This window comes from Ictidomys tridecemlineatus, chromosome 1 (genome assembly GCF_052094955.1).
Source record: "Ictidomys tridecemlineatus isolate mIctTri1 chromosome 1, mIctTri1.hap1, whole genome shotgun sequence".
Taxonomy (NCBI): Eukaryota; Metazoa; Chordata; class Mammalia; order Rodentia; family Sciuridae; genus Ictidomys; species Ictidomys tridecemlineatus.
Window position 1 is genome coordinate 57,698,282 of NC_135477.1, and position 22,383 is coordinate 57,720,664.

A 22,383-nucleotide genomic window follows, 5' to 3' on the forward strand; every position below is an offset into this window, starting at 1 on the left:
AATTTTTTTAAAAAAATTTGAAACAGGTCTCACTAAGTTGCTTAGGACCTCATCAAATTGCTGAGGCTGGCTTGGAACTTGTGATCCTCTTGAGTCACTGAGATTACAGGTATGTGCCATAGCTTCTGGTTGGATTCTTGACTAGATCATTGCATAGGTGATGTGTTCCTATTTCAGGGCACCACAACTGGAGGACCATGAAGTCCATTTATCTTTCTTTAGAAATATTCATTTTGACAGTCAGGTCAGGGGATTACCTCTGACTGTATGATGACTTCTTTCTCTCTCTCACAACTATGAGGATTATGCAAATATTGAACATTTTATCAAATTTCTCTCAAGATTTAATATTCATTGATGATTTTTTTTGGTTCAATTTTAACCATAGTAGTTCTGAAATAATGATTTAGTCACTCTAGCACTACCTCCATATCTATTACTCAGCTCTCTGTATTCAACTGTAAGCAAAATCTCTGATCATCATCATCATCATCATCATCATCATTTATCTATTTTTGCTTAAAATTTTCTATTTTTTAAGTGATTCATACTTCATGACTGGTGTAGGACATTTGATACTCAATTTGTCCCAGATTTGGCAAGAGCTACTGATTCAAGCTGGCCCTGTGTTCCTGTAACATGTTCTACTTATTGTTTTGATAACTTTCTTATTTTCAGGCATAATCAGATATTCCAGGTTCTGCACTTCTCCTGTCTTGTCTCAGACATCAGACATTTCTCTGAGAATTGAAGATCTGGGTGCTAATGGGGTGGGGATGTTCTTTACCTCTTACCCCTTTTTGGTGTATAGAGTTAGGAAATACATACATGTACACATTTATAATGCATGTGTGCACACAGATATGCACATATACATAATATACATATTTTAGAAATCATAGTTTACACCAATATTTCTAAATGCAGTACTTTCCCCCTTTCTTCCACAAGGAGAACCTGGCTGTCCAAGATATCAACACAGTTATTCATTTTCTTTAGTTCTTTATTTTTCCTGTACTGGGGATTAAACCCAGGGATGCTCTACCACTGAGCTATATTCCCAATTCTTTTTTCTTTTTCTTTCTTTTTTAAAAACAAAACAACAACAACAACAACAAAGTTCTCACTAGGTTGTCCAGGCTGGCTTCAAACTTGGAATTATCCTGCCTAGCCTCCCAAGCTGCTGGAATTACAGGGTTGCACCATTGCACCTGGCTACTGTCACTCATTTTTAAAGGACTTTCTTTTTTGCCTTTTAATATCTGGCTCCTTAGAGAGAAGATAGTTATTTTTGAAGAGATCGTCATATATCCTATAGAGAATGGGTGAAGAAATCTTTCACTCATTTAACAAAACTGCAAAAAAAAAAAGTCAAAAATTCTGAGGAAAATTTTCTTTCAACAGTAAGCACTTTACCTATCTTTAGTTCTCACGATTAAAAAAAAAAAGGAAGCGAGATGAGTAGGACTGCACTTTTTTTTTTTTTTTAAATATGGAACGCTTCACGAATTTGCGTGTCATCCTTGTGCAGGGGCCATGCTAATCTTCTCTGTATCGTTCCAATTTTAGTATATGTGCTGCCGAAGCGAGCACAAGGACTGCACTTTGAGTGTGATATAATGACAAGTAGCCAGGTACCGGGCGGTATTTAGAACAGGGTAAGATTTTAGCTTGTTCTGTATGACTCAGGACAGAAGGGAGAGGAGACTGAGGTCAGAAGAAAATTAGGAACTAGTGGTGCGGAAGGACTAGCCCTTGAAGCTTGTCACAAGAATGGATCCATTGGTTCTGGTTTCTGCAAATCAGTTTTAGAACTCCACCTAGACAGGCATGCACCTCAGTCCAAGCTATACTTCTTGTTATTGAGTTATGGAAGAATTTCCTGAAAAGAAAGATTTATTCCATTGTTAAAAATGAATTAGGATAGAATTTTAGCTCCCAGATCTTCCTCCCTTCCTTCCTTTCTTTGTATACCAAGGATTGAACTCAGGGACACTCTGAGCCACCTCCCCAGCCCTATTTTGTATTTTAATTAGAGACAGCATCTCACTGATTTGCTTAGTGATGCTCTTTTGCTGAGGCTGGCTTTGAACTGGTGCTCCTCCTGCCTCAGCCTCCCAAAGCCACTGGGAGTTACAGGTGTGGCCACATACCAATCTACCTCCCTGCACTTTAAAATGAAAATCAGTTGCTTGTAGTTCAGAATTCATTGGGAAAAGCCTCTCTGAAGACTGATCGCTGATTGAGAGCATTCCCCATGCCCTCTCAGCCCCTATGATTCTGTCATGCTGTGAGCCAAGAGATAATTAATTTTACAGTTTTATCTAAGGTGCAGACCGTTGTGGAGCCATGTTCCCTTCACAGAGAAGTCTCCTTTGACCCAGATTTCTATCTGTAACTACTCAAGCCTTTTGACCTCTCTGTTACATAACTTCCAATTCCTTAGCTACTCTTTACATGGCAGCCAGACACCAGGAAGGGGCTACTGCTGTTTGGATTGGATCCGGTTCTAGACTCAATAAGAGGTAGATCTGGAAACATTCCCATCTTTCATCTTTGGATGTGATGTTTACTTTCATTCTGTGTACACACTCACTTCCTTTTTGCACTTCCCTGTTTTCCTGATGCTTTTTCTTCCTTTTACTTTCCAGGTCCCTAGACTCTATTCTGCACCTTTACTGATGTACAGCATTCTCTTGGGTAGCACTTTTTCATTCTTAAATTCCTTTTTTTTGGGGGGGGAGGGGTTTAGTTGGGATGGAACATATGGACACTTTACCACTGAACTTTTTTTTTTTTTTAAAGAGAGAGAGAGAAAGAGAGAGAGAGAGAGAATTTTTTAATATTTATTTTTTAGTTTTCGGCGGACACAACATCTTTGTTGGTATGTGGTGCTGAGGATCAACCCCGGGTCGCAGGCATGCCAGGCCAGCGCGCTACCGCTTGAGCCACATCCCCAGCCCTGAACTTTTTTTTTAACACACAAAAGAGTTTATTTGTCAGAGTTGACAAATAAAGGCCATCTCTCCATAGTGGAGATAGGCTTGTAAGGGTCCGGCGGAGCGCCGGAGAAAGAGACCACAAGAGACCAGCCTCATGCAATAAGCAGGGGGAAGTTTATTGAACCAGCATGCTGGGGCTCTGTGCCCACTCAAGAAAGGAGAGCAGCCCAGAGCCCAGAGCAGAGGTCAAGCGGAGCTTAAGTACACTTTTTGGAGAGGGTGGGGGGCTTTGCATACATCAGAACAAATCATCTTGAGGCGCGGGAAAATTGAACAACAACTCTGAGCCATGATTAATACATTCATTGGTGGGAACAGTCTGGGCAGGGGTGATTGGTCACTACTAAGCGGGGTACACATTTAAACTGATTGGTTTTGTGGCCTGGATGCTTACGTGCCATGCTACCTAGAGCCCTTAGCTAATAAACAACCAGGGAATCAATGGAAATATTTACTGGGCAGTTCAGGTATTGTCCTAACAGCTACAGAGATTACAGGTTCCGGGAGTAGCAGAGGAATTTTAACAATACCTGGCCTTTTATTATTTTTTTAACCCAAGCCTTTCAATTTAGAAACCCTACAATGCCCAGTCTTTTACACTTTAACTCAGACTCTTGCAGCTTAGAATCAGCTTAGAAATTTTACCTTTACAGGCTGAACTTTTTATTTTTTATTTTCATTTATTTATTTATTTTTGATACCAGGGATTGAACTCAGAGGCACTCAACCACTGAGCCACATCCCCAGCCCTATTTTGTATTTTCATTAGAGACAGGGTCTCACTGAGTTTCTTAGCACCTTGCTTTTGCTGAGGCTGGCTTGGAACTCGCGATCCTTCTGCCTCAGCCTCCTGAACCACTGGGATTACAGGCATGTGCCACCACGCCCAGACTTTTTATTTTTTATTTTGAGACAGGATTTGGCGAAGTTGCTGAGATATTGCTAAATTGCTGAGGCTGGCCTTGAACTTGCAATCCTCCAGCCCATCCTCTTGAGTCACTGGGATTATAGGTGAGCAACACAACTGACACAAGACTTACTTTTGACCTGAAGATTCCACTCCTCCTCAGAAGAAAAATATTGTCTTTTGAATTCTTCAGGACTGGGCTCCTTCTATTTTCAAGAGAAATATAATGTACTCAGTGAATTTGATATAATGCAAGAGAGTCAAAGAGCATCCTGCCTCACCTGCTCCATCAAGTGTGTGTCTTGTAGAAATGTTTTCATCAATTTATTCATTCATCTATACATTTACTAGGTAGTTCTTATTGCACTAAACACAATACTACATGCCAGGCAGGAGATATATAATAGGTGGTAAATAAACAAGTCCAGAAATAAATGAAAATAATATGAAGTACAATGATAAATCTTATTTTTAAAATTTTTCTTTGTTCTTTTTAAATAAACATGACTGTTGAGTGTATGTGGACATATTATACATACATGACATATGACTTATTCTGATTAGGATCCCATTCTTCTGGTACAATGATAAATCTTAAGAAAGAAAAAAAAGGGGCGATAATCTAAGGGGTAAATGGCATAGGGGTTCCTGTTTTGGTCTTTATGAAAGGAAACACTGTAAAAGTGGTCCTCTGTGAAAAAGAGGACCTCCCATTACCTGACTATGCTCTGTCTATTCAGTGCCCCCGCACTGCCTCAAATGCACTCTTTTAATCAGATTTGTCTCATTTTCTAAAACACAGTCCTCCTTAACCTGTGTCCTTGTGCTGCTGTGCCTTTTGATCTCCCTTTCTCTCTTCTAATCCATGCTATTGTTGAAGATATTGCTTCTCTGTGCACTCATTCATTGACAAAATCTTCCAGATGGTTCTTATTTCTCCTTCCTTCTTCTCTCAATTCTGTAACATACAGTAGTTTATCACACAGATTTAAGGCATATATTATCTTCACTTATTACCTTACCAACTTTGTTTTTGCCTTCAAGACTTGCTTTTGAAGGCAGGGACAATATCATATTTGCTTTGGGGTGCAGCCACCTTTGGACATGGAGTAAGTGTTCGGTTAACACACTGGCTGAGAACACTGGTCGCCTGTAGGTTCACAGAAGAGCTATCTCATGGCCAGCAGGGCCTTGTTGTACACTTCACATTATGGCACGTAGGTGGCTGCCTGTCTTCCTACACATAAGTCTGGCATTGTGTTGATTTATTCAGCCTGCAAAAAGCTTCATCCAAAATGCAGCACCTGCCAATGATTTCTTCTTCACTCACTCTCTGGCTGGTCATAGACCAAAACCCCAAAACCACAGTGTGTTTTATTGCATTATATCACTAGTCTGTACTGTTGCTTCTTTCCTCCTTTGCTCCCTCCATTACAGATAACCCAGATCTCTGCTGCATAATTGTCGTACGTAAAAAATGCAGCTATTCCTCTCTGGGAAGTGGGAGAGAAAAAGAGAAGGTTGTTTATTATTTTGCTTTACTGCAACAAGCAATAACATTAGCTAAAGTAGAAGTCTGCCTTGGCATATCTGAGTTTTTCCAATAGATCATAACATTTGGGTAATATAGATATCATTGACTGATGCAGACATCAACTATTTGACATATAATATTGCAAGATAATATTTGGTAGTATTTGGCATGCGTTGGTGAACTACTTATCAAATCTGGGCACATTTTTTACTCAGTAGAAGAATTATTTGCATTATATTTTAAAAATAAATCAGAAAGCAATATCTATTTGGAAATTGTAACTGCTTTTCTTTATTGTTCACTCATTCACTGACAAAGCCTTTCATAATTGCTCCGATTCCTTCTTTCTTCCGTAATTCTATAACACTTGAAAGTTTATCACACACTTTTTTTTCTTGTGGTACTTGGAATTGAACCCAAGGGTGCTGTACCTCTGAACTACATTTCTAGCCCTTTTTATTTTTTGTTTTGAGAAAGGGACTCGCTAAGTTGCTGAGACTGGCCTCAAACTTACCATCCTCCTGCCTTAGCCTCCTGAGTACCTGGGATTATGGGCATGTGCCAATGTGCCTGGCTATGCCCTAGCTTTAACTATATATTGTCTTGTTTTGTTTGATATACATTATATGAGGTTTGATATTCATTGTCTTCATTTATTTGATATTGCCTCACACAATCTATTTACTTGTGGGACTTTATATAGCTTCATATTTTCTTCAAATGAATATACCTTAGGTCTGTATTAGATAGTAATGCAAAGTTTAGGGGAATGTATGTCCTACTCAAGTGAGATTTTGCTCAATTAGGTTTTTCTTATAGTAAATATTTAGTCACTGTACTTTGATCCAGTAGTTGCTGTTAGACTATTGACTTTTTATTTCATATTGCAGAAAACAAAATACAGCAGGGGTGATTAAATACCAGGGGTTAAGATGGAAAAGTCACAGTTTTTCTGTTGTTATTATTAAAAACATTCTAAAATCGTGCCTGATATGTGTATTAAGAAACTGGTTTGTTTCTTTCTTAAAAAGGCTGGGATATGCATGGATCCAGCCCTGGAAGGGGCTCCCGCAGTACCAGCTTTTCCAGCATGGAATTTGTGAGTGGGTGGGAAATGCTTAATTGCTATTTACCTGCCGAACACAGCCTTTGACATACATGATGAGCCAGCGTCATTTGACTGTCACCTCCTTAGGAGGCAGGATTCTTCAGCCCACACTCTGCTCAGCGCTGACTTCTTCTCTGTGCGTGCTTTGTATCTGCATTTTTTTGCTCAGACTGTGCATTTTGAAGGAAGCACCAATCCAAGACAGGCTCCTCAGTTTTGTCATTGTAGAGAGACCCACAGAGCCTCCCACACATCGATGTCCTCAAAGGCAGTCAAGGATGCTGATTCCTTTGAAGAAGCATTTTTGAAACAAAAGGGATTCCCCCATGTGCTGGTGTGCCCATCGATTCTTTCTTTCCCACCACTTCATATAGAACTTGCAGACAGATGTCCGTTTGTACTACTCAGGTGATATATTGCCAAATAAATAAGTGAAAAAAATTTTGGCTCTGGTTTCAACTCATTTCAAAGTTCAGGTTGCAGAGATGCAATTGATGATTTATAAACAGACAAAAAGTGATTAAGAAAGAAAATATATCCACACCTAATATATTTATTAGTTCATTCAGACATACCATAACTCAAAGTCTGTTCTCTGAAACATAATCATAGAACTGCATACACGGTCAGAGCAGAAAATAGGCCAGGTGCCTGCTATACACACACTGTAGCAATTGGCAGATCTATAGTTCTGTGGAATGGTACCACTGTTTTCTCCCAATTAAGAATGGATAGCCAGGAGCTGTGGTTGTGGCTCAGCGGTGGAGTGCTTGCCTAGCATGCGCGGGGCCCTGGGTTCGATTCTCAGCACCACATAAAAATAAATAAGTAAAATAAAGATACTGTGTCCAACTACAACTCAAAAATAACTTAAAAAAAAAAAAAAGAATGGATAGCCAGGCACACACCTGTAATCCCAGCGGCTCTGGAGGTCGAGATAGGAGGATCTTGAGTTCAAAGCCAGCCTCAGCAAAAGTGAGGCACTAAGCAACTCAGTGAGACCCTGTCTCTAAATAAAATACAAAATAGAGCTGGGGATGTGGCAAGTGTCCCTGAGTTTAATCCCCAGTACCACCCCTCTCCACCCCAAAAAAGAATCACCTAATTAAGAAATCAGTATCAAAATAAACACGTTTTCTGAGGGCATCTTGGCATGGGAAAGCCCTACCCCTTTAGAGCCTCTTATCTTTAGGAGGCTACTCTAGTCCTACAACAATCCACCAGTCTGCCTGTAACCCCAAGTTCAGGTGGGAATGAGATCGCTTGTCCTGGGAGGTGACATGCAAAAGGGACAGCTGTAACTCTCAATGTGTTCCTGGCAGGCCAGCCCATGGCCTGCTGGCTCTAACCCACATGCCCACGGCAGCTCCCACTAACCTCTAAAGGTGCTGGTGAGAGTCCCTGGGGGCCTGACTGGAAATTGACACTGCCCTGGCAGGCCCAAACACTGGGTCAGGAGAAGTCATACCAATTCCAGGGGGCTTTCCCTCAGTTGTCTCAACTGGTTCCACTCTCCACTTTTTTTTTTTTTTGGTACTGGGATTGAAGCCAGAGGTGCTTTACCACCGATCCATATCCCCATCCCTTTTTATTTTTCATGTTTTAATTTGGAGACAGAATCTCACTAAGGTGTTGAGGCTGACCTCTAACTCACAATTATCCTGACAGCCTTCTAAGCTTCTGGGATTATAGGCATGCACCGCCACTCCCAGCACACTCTCAACTTTTTAATCATACTTTATGCTTTCCCTTCTTTCTTTGGGCCACATATTCTTTTCTTTTCTTTTTTTTTTTTTTTTAAACATGGAACACTTCACAAATTTGCCTGTCATCCTTGCCTAGAGGTCATGCTAATCTTCTCTGTATTGTTCCAATTTCAGCATATGTGCTGCTGAAGTAAGCACTGGGCTATATTATTCTTCCCCTTGATATCCAACTTACCTACACACTCAAAATTGCCTTACTTATATAACTCCCTTCACAATATCCCTGGGCTCCCGAGTGGACCAACAAATCAGTGGTGTACCTTTTTCCATTCTTAGAAAATCCCTTTGGAAGAACTTCTCTAGTTCCCACTGTTTTCCTTCTTTTTTTTCTTCCAGACGGACTTTGATGGTCCATAGGTGCTCTCTGTGAACCATGGAGCCTATCCCATGGGCCCTGCAACCCAAGTGGTACTTTCATTTCCTTTCCTTTATTCCATCCTGGAGTTCAAGTGATTGGGCCTGTCTTCCATGATCTGGAGCAGGCTGGTGTCAGGTGAGAAGAAATCAATGTCTTGTTCCCAGGATTCGTTTCCTCCTTTTCTATCTTGGTTCTGGTTGCTGATCTAGGTCCACAGATTGAGACATTTGTGAAATTGCTAATGGTAGACCAGAGGAAGTGAGATGGAGCCAAGATTTAGCCAGTGTTACGTGACAAACCACCAGCTGAGGGAGGAGGCTACATGCCTGTGGTGGTGAGGAAACTGCAACTCCTTCTACAGAAAGATAAGAACCAGAATGTACTGTGAATTCCCCTGGGTCAAACTAAAGGCAGAGAGGATGGGCAGAATTCTGAGGAAAGCAATATGGTGGCTTTATCTACAGCACAGAGGCAGTGATACCAAGGTCAAAGCAGTCTTTGGAGTTCTGACCAGGGCAAATTATTCATGTTTTTCAGTTTGTGCTGAACACCTAAACATGTGGGAAGCTGTACTGATCTACCCATCTCTGCATTTTACCACCTTTCACTAGAGAACCCAGGTGCTCAGACTGCACCCAGTTGGGCGACTTGCCCCCTCCCAAAAACTTGGCAGGAGCCCAGGCTAAACATTACAGCAATGTTTGAGCAAGAGAGACTCAGCCCTAGCCCAGGGTTCTGGCCCTCTACCTCCTCCCTCTGCCAGCTGAGAGCTGCAGGGTCCTTTATGGGATCAACCAAACAAACTGGTCAGCTCCATAATGATGAGATCTTGGACTCTAGTTAGAAAAGAAAGAGATAGAGATAAATTCATAGCTCTGTCTGGTGACCTCTGTTACTTTCTTTAGTGCTCAGGCAGGGGTAACATGCCTACCCAGCCCTGTGATGTGGGGAAACACAGGCCAGGGAATATTCCTTGAATCACATTGTCCAAAGGCTGCAGGATGAGAGGAAGAACTGGCCACCTAGCATGAGTAGCACTCACTCTGGTAGAGTGGCTCACCGTGGCTTAAGACCTGATCTGGCAGCTTTTCCTTAGTTTCCTGATTTTTTCCACACCAGTGCATAGGCTCCCTGTAGTGTATTTATTAATTTCTAAACATATATATCTACTTTTAAAACATAAATATTAGCCTTGTTCTAAGAAACAATATCCATGAAATTACAAGATGTGTTTTTCTAATACACTTTTTAATAAATATGTAACGACTAAAAAGAAATCACTCATGAAGTATCTGAATTTCTTTTAGTACCATGTTTTAGGAAAAATGCAGTAAGATATTCATGGAGGATGGGATGCATCTGGTCAAGAACACCATCCTGTGTCAATGTGAGGAAGGTGAAAATGAATTGATTCTAGATAATTCTAACATGAGATTCCATTTGTCTTGTGAAAAAGAAGGAAAAGGAGGACTCAAAGGAAGTAGAGGATGCCGGTGAAGTACTCCTATCCTCCTAGCGAATCAGGAGGCTGAGGCAGGAGGCTCGCAAGTTTCAAAGGCAGCCTCAGCAACAGTTAGGTGCTAAGCAACTCAGTGAGACCCTGTCTCTAAATAAAAATATAAAAATGGGCTGGGGATGTGGCTTAATGTTCGAGGGCCCTGAGTTCGATCCCTGGTAATCCCCTGCCTCCAAAGACAAAAGGAGGTAGGGGACAAGTTGGGTAAATAGGATGCTAGGATTGGAGTGGATAAAGCTCAAGAAAAAAAATTCTTATCTTCCAGACCAGGACTTTATCTCACAGCACTAACTTTAATCAACTATCTTTCAATCAACAGTAGCATATCAGGCAGGCCAGGATAGGCAGTCCTTAGGTAATAATGCTCAAAATCCCAGTGGCTTGACATCCAGTGGTTTATTTCTCGTTCACCCAAAGCCTGAGGTAGGTTGAGTGGGTTCTAGGCCTCTTCTTTCCAAGGGTGACTCAGAGATCCAATCTCATGGTTTCACCACCCCAGCACATGGTTGCCAGGGTTCCCCAGCAAGAGAGAACACCTGGCTGCTCACTGCCTGACACCCAGAGGGACCTGTGGGGTCCTACAGCCCTGCTTGGCAGCAAGAGGGACTGAGAAGTGTTTTCCTCTGGGAGTCCAGGACTCTGAGGAGCACTGGATGTTTCCACCATCAGTAAGAAGAATACATTTTTTTTTTTTTGGAACCTGATGGTCCAGTTTACCACTCACCAGTTCTATGGTAATACATACTACTTCCATCCATCCATCCAGCCAGCATAAGGTTGACCCCTTTGTGGCTTTGCTGTGAGGTTAGAGAGATCACACCAGTGCTTCAAGGTGTAAAGTATCTCAAACCGCACCCATCAAATTTATCTAGACAAAAAATGTGCTGTGCTGTGTGACAGACATGTCAAGATTGCTTCCGGGTGACACACAACGAGGACTTCACACCAAGCCCTAGGATGAGGCTGCCTGCCAGTAGACCTGCTTCTACAGAAGTAGAGTATCTGTTGAGGCATAGCTGTCCCTCATCAAATGATAGGTCTCATTTCCTTCCCTCCTTGACAAGAATGAAGGAGCCAGCATTAGATTCAAAGTCCTATTTAAAATACAACTCTAAAAAATTATGATAAAAAACACTTCCCATAAAATGTACTATTGTAACCGTTTTTAAGTGTAGAGTTCATCAGTGTTAAGTATGTTCATGTTGTTGTGCAACTGATTTCCAGAACTTTTTTATCATACCAAAGTCTGATAAAACTGAATCTCTGTATTCATTAAACAGCAATTTCCCATTTCCCCCTCTGTGCCAGCCCCTGTCAACTCCCATTTACTTTCTGTTCCTATGAATCTGACTATTTTAAGTGCCTCATCTAAATAGAATAATGACAATAACTTTTAGTTAAAAACCATGATTAGAGCCAGACACAGTGGTGCAAACACCTGGAATCCCAGTGACTTGGGAGGCTAAGGCAGGAGGATTGCAAGTTCAAGGCCATCCTCAACAATTTAGCAAGGCGGTAAGCAACTTAGTGAGAGTCTGTCTTAAAAAAGAAAAAAAAAAAAAGAGAGGCTGGGATGTAGCTGAGTGGTAAAGTGCCCCTGCATTAAAACCACACCACAAAACAAACAATAAAAATCCATGATAAGAAACAACAAACCTCCACAGATAACGAATGGACTCTTCTTTCCCAGCAAATACAATTTTTGAAATCAAGGAAGGGAATTGCAAGATCTGTGACACCAATAGACTTGATGGATCTTGAGTCTCCTCTGGTGGCTGCAAAGCAATTAAAAAATGCAACTGTGGAAGTTGAGATACTTATATTTCCTCATAAAATTCACTTCTTGTGCTTAATCTGTAACTCTCAGCAGTGAAGTTTCCGAGTCATCAATATGACAGTGCAGCGATATTGCCTCATCAGTCATGATTTACTTAATGTTTTCTGAATTTAGCAATATTTGATTAAAATTTAATGTGAACATATCATATCGTGCCATATATATTATTGCATCCATTAATCAGGTAACTATAGTAATGAAATGCCGGAAGGTCGGATGAAAAAGGAGCCAAAGTCTTGATATATGTTTGACATCACTCTGTGAATGATTAACCCAAAGAAAGTCAGTCATACAAAGATTCATTAATACATATTACTTCTATCATCATCTATGTATCATTAGATATTTTTAACTTTTGTTAAGCTTGATTTTTTAATTTACTGAAAGACACTAAATATTAATAACTATGAAAGATATACATTATTCTATTGAATCATAAGTTGACAGAATGATTCATAGTTTATTCTAATTTTTGATGTGTGTTAAAACATTATCTAGGGTATTCGATCAATTTGTCATGGGAGAAATGGCATAGAGTTAACATATGGCTGTGTAAGATACTAATTTCAATATCACATCATAATTATATCATTTTCAACTTCCATGTCATTGAACATAGCAGGCAATTGGTGTGACAATGTGTAATTTATGTCTGACACGGGCTGATTTTGTGGCTGCTGTTGTTTTTGGTACTGGGGATTGAACCCAGGGGGACTCTACCACTAAGCCACAGCCCTAGTTCATTCTATTTTATTTTTGAGCCAGGGCCTCCCTAAATTGCCCAGACTGGCCTTGAACTTGGGATCCTCCTGCCTCAGCCTCCTGAGTAGCTGGGATTACAGGTGCGTACCACTACGCCTTATTGACATAGGATGATTTTTGTGTACAAATATCTTTTTTTAAAAAATTAAAACAATGAATTAGTCATAACTGTTTTTCTTTTTTTTTTTGTACCAAGGATTGAACCCAGGGGTGTTTAACCATGGGGCCACATTTCCAGCTTTTTAATTTTTTATTTTGAGATAGTGTCCCACTGGGTTGCTTACAAGCCTCATTAAATTGCCGAGGCTGGCTTAACCTGCGATCTTCCTGCCTCAGCCTCCAGAGCTGTGGGCATTACAGCTGTGAGCCACCATGCCTGGCTAGTCATAACTTTTCAAAAATAATTTCATTTTAATTAGCTGGCTAACAAGGGGCCAACTGGTATTTAAACATCTATATGCCCTGTTTATCAAAACAAGTCAAGGAGGGGTGTACTTTTGGAGGAATAATTGAGTAGCATACTGTTAAGTCAAATGCAAGGCAGCTTAATTTTGACTTGATAGAAGAACACTGATCATTTAAATATGCTTATCTTCCTCGTTGCTCTCTCTTTTGGATTCTGTTGCATTGCACGTGATGCGCTCATTCATTCGTTGCCTAGTTTTATTGACCACTTCTCATGACAGGTATTCTTTAGGTTCTGTACACAAATGGAGTGACATTATCCCCTGTTTCCTAATAGCTCACAGTCTAGTGATGACAGGCTTCCACAAGCAAAAGCAAGGATGTGTTCCAATGCAGAGTCTGGACAAAGGGAAGAGGAACACAGAGAAGAATGTTGAAGTCCACCCGGGATGTTCAGGAGGAGCCCTCAGGGGAGGCTTGAGGCATCAGTGAGCGTTTCCCGGATGGACACACAGGGATAGTACTGTGGGTGAGGAGGAGAGTGGGGCATCCTTCAGAGAGCAAACAGAGTGTGCAAAGGTGCAGAGGCCCAATATAGCCTGCTCTGGAATAAGAGAGATTCATTCTCGTCTCCATCTAACGACCATGTCCAAGAAAGTGTGTTGTGATACAGATGAACTGTGGCTTCATTTCAAACCCAGCGATGAAGCCGGGGCTGTCCATCCACTTGGACAGGAGAGGGTTTTGTAACTGAGGACCTTGGGAGAAGACGGAGATGGGGAAGGCAAGCAGGAGTGACAAAGGACATTGCCCTGGAGAATGGTAAGTCATAAAGCACTCCCCAGAAAGTAATGCTCCCCAAACCAACTTTAAATCTTCCCTTAAATGTTTATTAGTTTGCTTTTGTTTTTTGGCGGGACGGGGGTTAGACCCTGGAGGTGCTCTACCACTCAGTTATATCCTCAACACTTTTTATTTGAAGACAGGGTCTCACTAAAGCCCAGGCTGTCCTCAAACTTGCCATCCTTCTGCCTCAGCCTCCAGTTTGCTGGGGTTACAGGTGTGAGTCACCGGGCCCAGCTTTCCCTTAGGTTCTTGAACAGAGTAATCAGAGATGAAACCAGGGAGTCTGGGACTGTGGTACATTTTGTAGCTAAATTGTGTGTGGCGGGGGAATGAAATAAGATGCCATAAGAACAGCTTTGAAGAAAATGGACAAGTAGACTCTTGGGGATGTTGGAAATTGAATAATTTCTATGATGAGATTGTTTCAGGATTAGGAGTTAATGGGATTAGGAAAAAAGGAAAGTGATATCTGGAAGGAAAGATCAAACCTACCTGTCATATGTATCTGAAATGCTTGACCCTGTCCTTGGGAGTGGGAAGTTGCTCCCAGTTGGAAATAAACGCTGTTCATGGATGGATGAGTCCAGCCCATGGTGAGGTCAAACATCATTTTCAGTGACTTGTTGCAACATTCATGATTAATGTTGATTTATTACTTGATCATTGTGTTATGTAAATAGGCGGCAGCTTTTTTGTGTGTGTCTTGGTGTGATGCTGGTTTAATTGAGTTTGGGGATGGGGGGAGGAGGTGGGAGGTTCCAGGGTTAATACTGTTAGCTTCTTCCTCAGTAGCAAACTCTTCTTATGATGGATGAAACAGTAGCAGTAATCGCAGTAGCCAAACTGTTAATGGAATTCTATATGGGAAGGAGGGTTTTATTATTATGGCAATTTTATGACAGTAACAGAGAAGGATCTATAAACTAAAGAAAGTTAGTGATAAATGTTACCATGAATCAAAAATTATAACAAAGTATGCTAATTTGTTGACTTATTAACCACTCAAATTTTATTATTTTACTGAACAGTAAGCACAGGCACGCACACACACACACACACACACACACACACACACACACACACAGACGATTAAAACTAGAAACAAACTTGCCCATTTCTAAAATGATTGAAATGTCAAATAAAAAGGAGAAAATGCACATATAAGATTTCTAGCATGAAAATGGAATTGTTTCATAATCATTAAAAATTTAATTGAACTGAAATTGAACCAGTATTTTATTTAAGTATCTGGTTCATTATCTAGAAGCTTCTAGTGGGGATTTCAAACTCAGATTGGAAAAGCACTTTCTTATCCCTGAAGAAAACACGCATCTCTAGGATTTACCCTATGCTAAAAACTACAAGTGATGAAAAAAAAAATCTCTATTCCAAGATTTTGAGCTTCTGAATCGATACCTGAGTTTCTAATGACCCAGGAATCTTTACTACCAATCTCCCTTTCCCCTGCGGAGCTACCTATACAAAAGCATGTGGGAGGTGAGTGGGAACACAAAGCCTCTTCAATTGTTATCAGATAGCTGTTCACAGAAAGGTCTTCCCAGAGTTTGCTGTATAGAAAGCACAACCCACACATCGTCATTATTCATTCTTCCAGCTTAAGAGCCTTGTTTTTCACAGATGTGCCCTTCCTGTTTGGCATTTGTAACTGTGGACTGTTGTTCAGTTGAAGAAAATGCGTCATCTAAATATGAACTGAGATTTCGAGCTGATTCATGAACACCTTTTGTTAAGTATAACATAAAAAGGAGTATGGTTGCCAGGAGTGAGGTATGCATCCCAGAAGAACATTGCTACAGTTTGCCACGCTGGGCAAAGTCGGGGCGCACAACTGGTATGATCAAGGGGGTTTTCTCTCAAAGTAAAGCGTGAGCGATGAGAAATTTCCTAGCGAAGATAAATAGACAATATGTTTTAGCTTCCATTTTGCTTGTGCACACACTCTATATTTCTCTTGAAGCTGTGGCATTATTTTTTAAAACAACTCCCTGATTCATTCTTTAAAGCAAATTAACCTTACTCCTACGCTTGGATTCAGACGTTTGTTTTAGGAAATGTTGCTACTCAAGCAACAGAGGGAGAGGAGTCACGGATTTAGTCCAAATGAAAGGAGGAAATCTCATAATTATAGGGGATATATTCAGTCACTTAACATGTTCTGAGCACCTACTGTTAGCTAGACAGTGTATGCAATAAATGTTTGTGAAATTGACCTCTTGCTACTTCTATTACACTTTAAACTTCCTATCTCAGTTGTTTAAAATGAGTATTACCTAAGCAACTTCAGTGTGGGGATTCAGAGTTTAGGATTTACTGTGACTATTAGGAATTATAAAGGCAGTGACAAAACCTCAGGATTATAGTATTTTTATCAGGCTGCACATGTACTTCAGAGTTGTTCTATTAACATCAGACAAAATGAGATCATTCTAATTAAAAAACACATATAGGGCTGGGGTTGTGGCTCAGTGGAAGAGCACTTGCCTAGCATGTGTGAGGCACTGGGTTTGATTCTCAGCACCACATATAAACAAACAAACAAATAAATAAAATAAAGATACATCAACAACTAATAAAAATATTTAAAAAAACATACATTTTTCTCTCTGATTCATCTTATGGTTTTCACATGAATCACCATGGTCTGCTTTGATCTTTGCATTTCACCAACTGGGTGAAAACAATTGTTGTCAGTTATTTTCTAATCAATGTTTTATAGAAAGATAATATAATTTGAACAAAGTTGTGGTTCTAACACAATCAATAACCTAGACTTAACTGACATATATAGAATATATCAACCATCATCAAGTGGATACACGTTTTTCTCAGTAGCACACGGATCCTTCTCAAAAATAGACCATATATTATGCCATAGGGCAACCCTCAGTAAATATAAAGGGGTGGAGATAATACCATGCATTTTATCTGATCATAATGGAATGAAACTGGAAATCAACGATAAAAGAAGGAAGGAAAAATCATACATCTCATGGAAAATGAACAATATGTTACTGAATGATCAGTGGGTTAAAGAAGACATAAAGGAGGAAATCAAAAACTTCTTAGAGACAAAGTTGTGGTTCTGATTCCCAGTTCTTCCTCTTTTCAACTTTATGACCTTCGACGAGAACTTTGAACCTCTGTTTTCTCAACAAAAAAAGTTAAATTAAATTAAACTTAAAAAATTGAAGTTAATATACACAGAATGAATAATGACTGCAAAAATACTTTTAAATCTAAGTTATTTCAAAGAAAAGACATGACTTACGGCTAGGTACAATTTATATGATTGAATTGAACCATTTCATCTTTTTCCACTTCATTATTTGTATTTAGCTGGATGCTAAAATTTTAGATCAAATGAATGATTGGTTAATGCCTAAATTCCAGCTGGGCATAGTGGCACACACCTGTAATCCCAGCAACTCAGGAAGCTGAGGCAGGAGGGTAGCAAGTTGAAGGCCAGTCTCAGCAACTTAGCAACATCCTCAGCAACTTAGTGAGACCATGTCTAAAAAAAAAAAAAAAGAAAAAAAAGAAGGGTTGGGGATGTAGCTCAGTTGTAAAGCATCCCTGGGTTCAATCCCCAGTATGAGAACCAAAAACCAAAACAACAACAATAAAAAAACAAACCTGAATTTCACTTCAGAATTAACACTGCCTGTCTGAAGAAGATTGAAGGTCCCTACTAGGAAACTCAGGAGTGTAAAAGATGTCTGTGTTCCCTTAAACTATAATCCTGAAGTAGCATTGAAAGTCACATTTTTTTTTTTTGAAAGTCACATTTTTTTTTTGGTAACTCAGTTGGTGACAAAACCTGACTTGACCTGAACTCATTTGGCAACAAAACTTGCCCTGATTGGACATGAGGCTTTTAGATTTCTTATTTTCCCACTTAGTAGGACTGAATAGTCCTAGGCTTTGCTGTAGAATATTAATAGCTTGGATTATAGGGTGTTTTCCCCTAGACCCTCTTGGGGATGTTATAGAGCACACAGTGCAAAATTCAAAGAAGTTTGAATTCAGAAAAACACTTGGCCCCGACAATTTTGTTGAATCTCTATAGAGGCTTTGTATTGCTCAGATTATTTCTCAATTATTTTTGTCTGACCCATCTGAGCCCTTTTTATTAAAAAATTGTTCTTTTTAGATATACATGACAGTAGAGTGTATTTGGACATATTATACATACATGGAGCATAACTTATTCTAATTAGGATCCCGTTCTTGTGACTGTACATGATGTGGAGTTACGTTGGTGGTCATCCGAGCTGTTTTGAAAGCTTTCCTATAACAAAGAGAAATAACCAGGCTGCATATATAATTAATGCCCCCGTGCAGATCTAAAAGTGCACAGCATTAGCTTCAGAATTACCCTATTTTACCTACTTGCCTCAGCTTATTCTCCTCAGTCGTCTTCTGGTTTCCCTATTGCCTGTGTTCTAATTCACAGTTTTTGTTTTGTTTTTAAACTTATGAACTGTTTATTTCTGGATTCTGGCTCCCCCTGGCATTGTGTCTGTCTGAATGACAGCTTTATAAATGACGTAGCCTTTGGAAGAATCATAGGCTTTTAATCCCAAAGTACTGAACTAGGAAGTGACCCTCACTGGGAGCTGCTTGCCCTGTGGCTAGTTCTTAAAGACCACCCATCAGGATGCACCGTCATTGAAGGTCAGTGTCTTAAAGCTTCACTGCTCAAAATGGGATTCCTGGACCAGCATTAATTTCCCCTGGGCATCTTTGAGACATGTAGAATCTCAGGCCCCACATCTGGCTTCTGAACCAGGATCTACATTTTGGTAAAGTCTCAGGAGAGTGCATGGCTTCTAGAGTCCATCAAGTCCTTCTCAAGATCAGTGTTCCCACCATACCTAGCATGATTGTAGACTGCTTGCTGTTGAAGCTAATTTCCGTCAAGAAGGACATAGAGATTCAAAATCTGTTACTTAAAGTAAAATAAGCTTCTATAGTAATTTATTTTGATTAAAAAAAAATTGTTGCATCCTTTTTGGCCTTGAAATCATTGGGCAAATGAGGCTCTCAATAAAAGTCTTCTCTTCTGCCGGATGCATGGCGCACACCTGTAATCCCAGTGGCTCAGGAGACTGAGGGAGGAGGATCGAAAGTTTAAAGCCAATCTCAGCAAAAGTGAGGCACTAAGCAACTCAGTGAGACCCTGTCTCTAAATAAAATACAAAACAGGGCTGGGGATGTGGCTCAGTAGTTGAGTGCCCCTGAGTTCAATCCCTAGCACCAAAAATAAATAAATAAATAAATAAAGAAAGAAAGAAAGAAAGAAAGAAAGAAAGAAAGTAAGTAAGTCTTCTCTTCTTTTTAGATTCCTATTTTCAGCAGAAAACACAGGGGCACTCTACCACGGAGATATGTCCCCAGCCCTTTTTTTAAAAAAAATTTGAGACAAGGCCTCACTAAGTTGCCCAGATTGGCCTTGAATTTGTGATTCTCCTGCCTTAATGCCTTAGTTTCCAGAGTTGCTGGGATTATAGGCATGCACCACCACTCCCAGGTCTTTCTTTCTTTTAATTAGAGAATTATAATTATACTTAGTAGTTAGGTTCATTTCGACAAAATCATTCATGCAAGGAATTTGATTTCAACTCCTATTCTTCTCTCCTTTTCCTCCCCTCCTCCCTCCCCCTTTTCTCCCTCCTCTACTGGTCTTCCTTTCCTTTATTTATTTATTTGGTACCAGAGATTGAACACAGAGGCGTTTAACTACTGTGTCACTGAGTCACATCACCAGCCCTTTCTACTTTTTTTTTTTTTTTTAATTTTGAGACAGGGTCTTGCTAACTTGCTTAGGGCCTTGCTAAGTTGTTGAGACTATCCTCAAACATATGATCCTCCTGCCTCAGCATCCCGAGTCACTGGAATTACAGGTGTGTGCCACTATGCCTTGCCTCTCTATACTTTAAATCATCTCAAGATTACTTAAATATCATATACAATGTAAGTGCCACATAAACAGTGGTCATACTGAATTGTTTAGAGAATGATAACAAGCAAAATTTTCTTTTTACTGAACATTTTGATCTATTGTTGGTTGAATCTGTGGATATGGGAGTCTGTGAATATAGAGAGCTGATTATATAAAATTTCTTCTTCCTCCTTCTCCTCTTCCTCCTCCTTCTCCTCCTCTTCCTCTTCTCCTTTTTCTTTTTGTGGAACTGGAACTCAAAACCAGGACTTCATATATGCAACCTTTCCTTTTTTTTTTTCTACTTTCTGTGTGTGTGTGTGTGTGTGTGTGTGTGTGTGTGTATGTGTGTTTCTAAGGATTAAACCCAGGGCCTCGTGCATACAGGGCAAGCTTTCTACCACTTAGCTGCATTGCCAGCCCTTTTAATTTTATTCTGAGACAGGATGTCCCTGTGTTGTCTAGGATGGCCTTAAACTTGGGATCCTCCTGTGTTGGACTCCTGAGGGAGGGATTTCAGGAATGCACCACAATGCTGGGCTCCTTTTTCCTAATTTTAAATTACAGTTTTCCCAGAAGTAGTCATAAGGAGTATTTAAAATAACAATTTACTTTAGAAAATTAATAGTTTCCCTGAGTTAGAAAGCAATTAATAAAAAAACCTTTTATCTTGAAACAATCAGTCTATTCATCTCCAATTAGTTTCAAAAGCTCAAATCATCAATGTATCTATCTACTTTTTTTTTTCCTTCAGCATTTACTACAGACTCTAAGTGAATCACTTGTGGCTTCTAGGGGGACATATATAGCCAAAATATTTTGTAAGTGAACTAGCAAATCTCAGTTGGACAAGTCTTCACTGCACATTATGGATGTGGTCTCAAGCTTGGTGACATGGGAGCACAGAGGTCTCAAGTTCTGGTTCCTTTTTTTTTTTTTTTTTTTAAAGAGAGAGAGAGAGAGAGAGAGAGAGAGAGAGAGAGAGAGAATTTTTAATATTTTTTTATTTTTTAATTCTCGGCTGACACACATCTTTGTTGGTATGTGGTGCTGAGGATCGAACCCGGGCCGCACGCATGCCAGGCGAGTGCGCTACCGCTTGAGCCACATCCCCAGCCCCAACTCTGGTTCCTTTTCTCAGGAAGCTTCCAGTCTAGTAAGAGACCTACAAAAGGCACTGAAATGACTGTGTCATAAAAACAATGTAAACATGGCAATAAAAGCATAAGCAGGACACCAGCAGAACTTGGAGAAAGGAGAGAAAACATCTGGTTGGGGAAAAGGCCTCTAAGTATAAACTTTGACCCCCCAAAATCTCAGTTATGAGAAAAAAATTTAACCCTGTCTAGATGGTTACTGTTCCTTTTCTCTTTTTTTTTTTTTGTCCCCTGCTTTGTGCCATCCCCATTTCTAAGATGAGTGATGAAAAAGTTAAACAAAACAAAACTGTTTCTTGGTTGCTTTATCTCCTGATGCCAAAGCCTTGTAACATCTGATCTGCCGACTGCCCAGCTTGGGGTGGACTCCCTGGAGACACAGCCTTCTGCTTCGGGGCTGCTCTCTCCTGGTGTCTCTTGCGTTTAGAAGACAGAGGTTCCCGTAGTAAAGTGCCAGCGTGGCCTTCAAAGATGGGAGTTTCAAGAAGGATGGAGATGAAAAGAAAGGAAGCCAGGCCAGGCGTGGGAGGACCCTGCAGACCCACAGCAGGAGGCCAAAGGCCATCGAACTGCGACAGCTTCAATAGGGCAACTATGAAAATAGGACTTTCATGGTCTTTCATAGTGGCTGAAGACCTGTGATATACATTTATCATATAGATGAATACAATGACTTTGCTTACTGGAATAGTAAGTGAATCTGGTCACCATGACATGGGTCAAGGAGTCAGGAAACCTTACTTCCGGCTTGATATCAGCTGTGGCCTGGGTGACTTTCACTCCTCTGTTCATGTCTTTTCCATGCCAGTGAGGGTGCCTGAGGATAATATATCAAGATTTTAAAATTCTCTGGTCAAAGCACTCTCCTGAAACCAAGTCCTATAGGACCATCACTGACAAATGAATCATGAAAACCTGGGAATGGACATAATATTGAAAAGAAGCACAGGGAGACCTCCACCTCTGTGAAGCTGTTTCCAGTTTATTAAGGAATTCTTAAAAGGCTGGTATCTATGGAAGTGCCATGAATTTTTTTTTTTTAATACTCACAGAGTAATAGACCCATTAAATTATTTGTGGAGGCTAATCCTGAAATGTAGTTATTTGTGTGACACAGGAAAATACATTTATAAAACTGTGCAATAAAGTGCTTACATTATCCCCATCTTTAAGCACTTTAAATGAAAGCAGCTTTCAGAAAGTAAAATCTGTATTTCCACAAA

General features: G+C 40.1%; 2 non-coding genes across 2 annotated transcripts; both read right to left on the bottom strand.

Annotated features, from left to right (window-relative positions):
* Positions 1–1,486: 1,486 nt before the first annotated feature.
* Positions 1,487–1,593, bottom strand: LOC144367886 (U6 spliceosomal RNA). The gene has a single exon (XR_013427456.1). It is a non-coding gene; the product is annotated as a U6 spliceosomal RNA (small nuclear RNA).
* A 6,755-nt stretch (positions 1,594–8,348) lies between these two features.
* On the bottom strand, positions 8,349–8,455 carry LOC120885909 (U6 spliceosomal RNA). The gene has a single exon (XR_005728711.2). It is a non-coding gene; the product is annotated as a U6 spliceosomal RNA (small nuclear RNA).
* Positions 8,456–22,383: the final 13,928 nt, after the last annotated feature.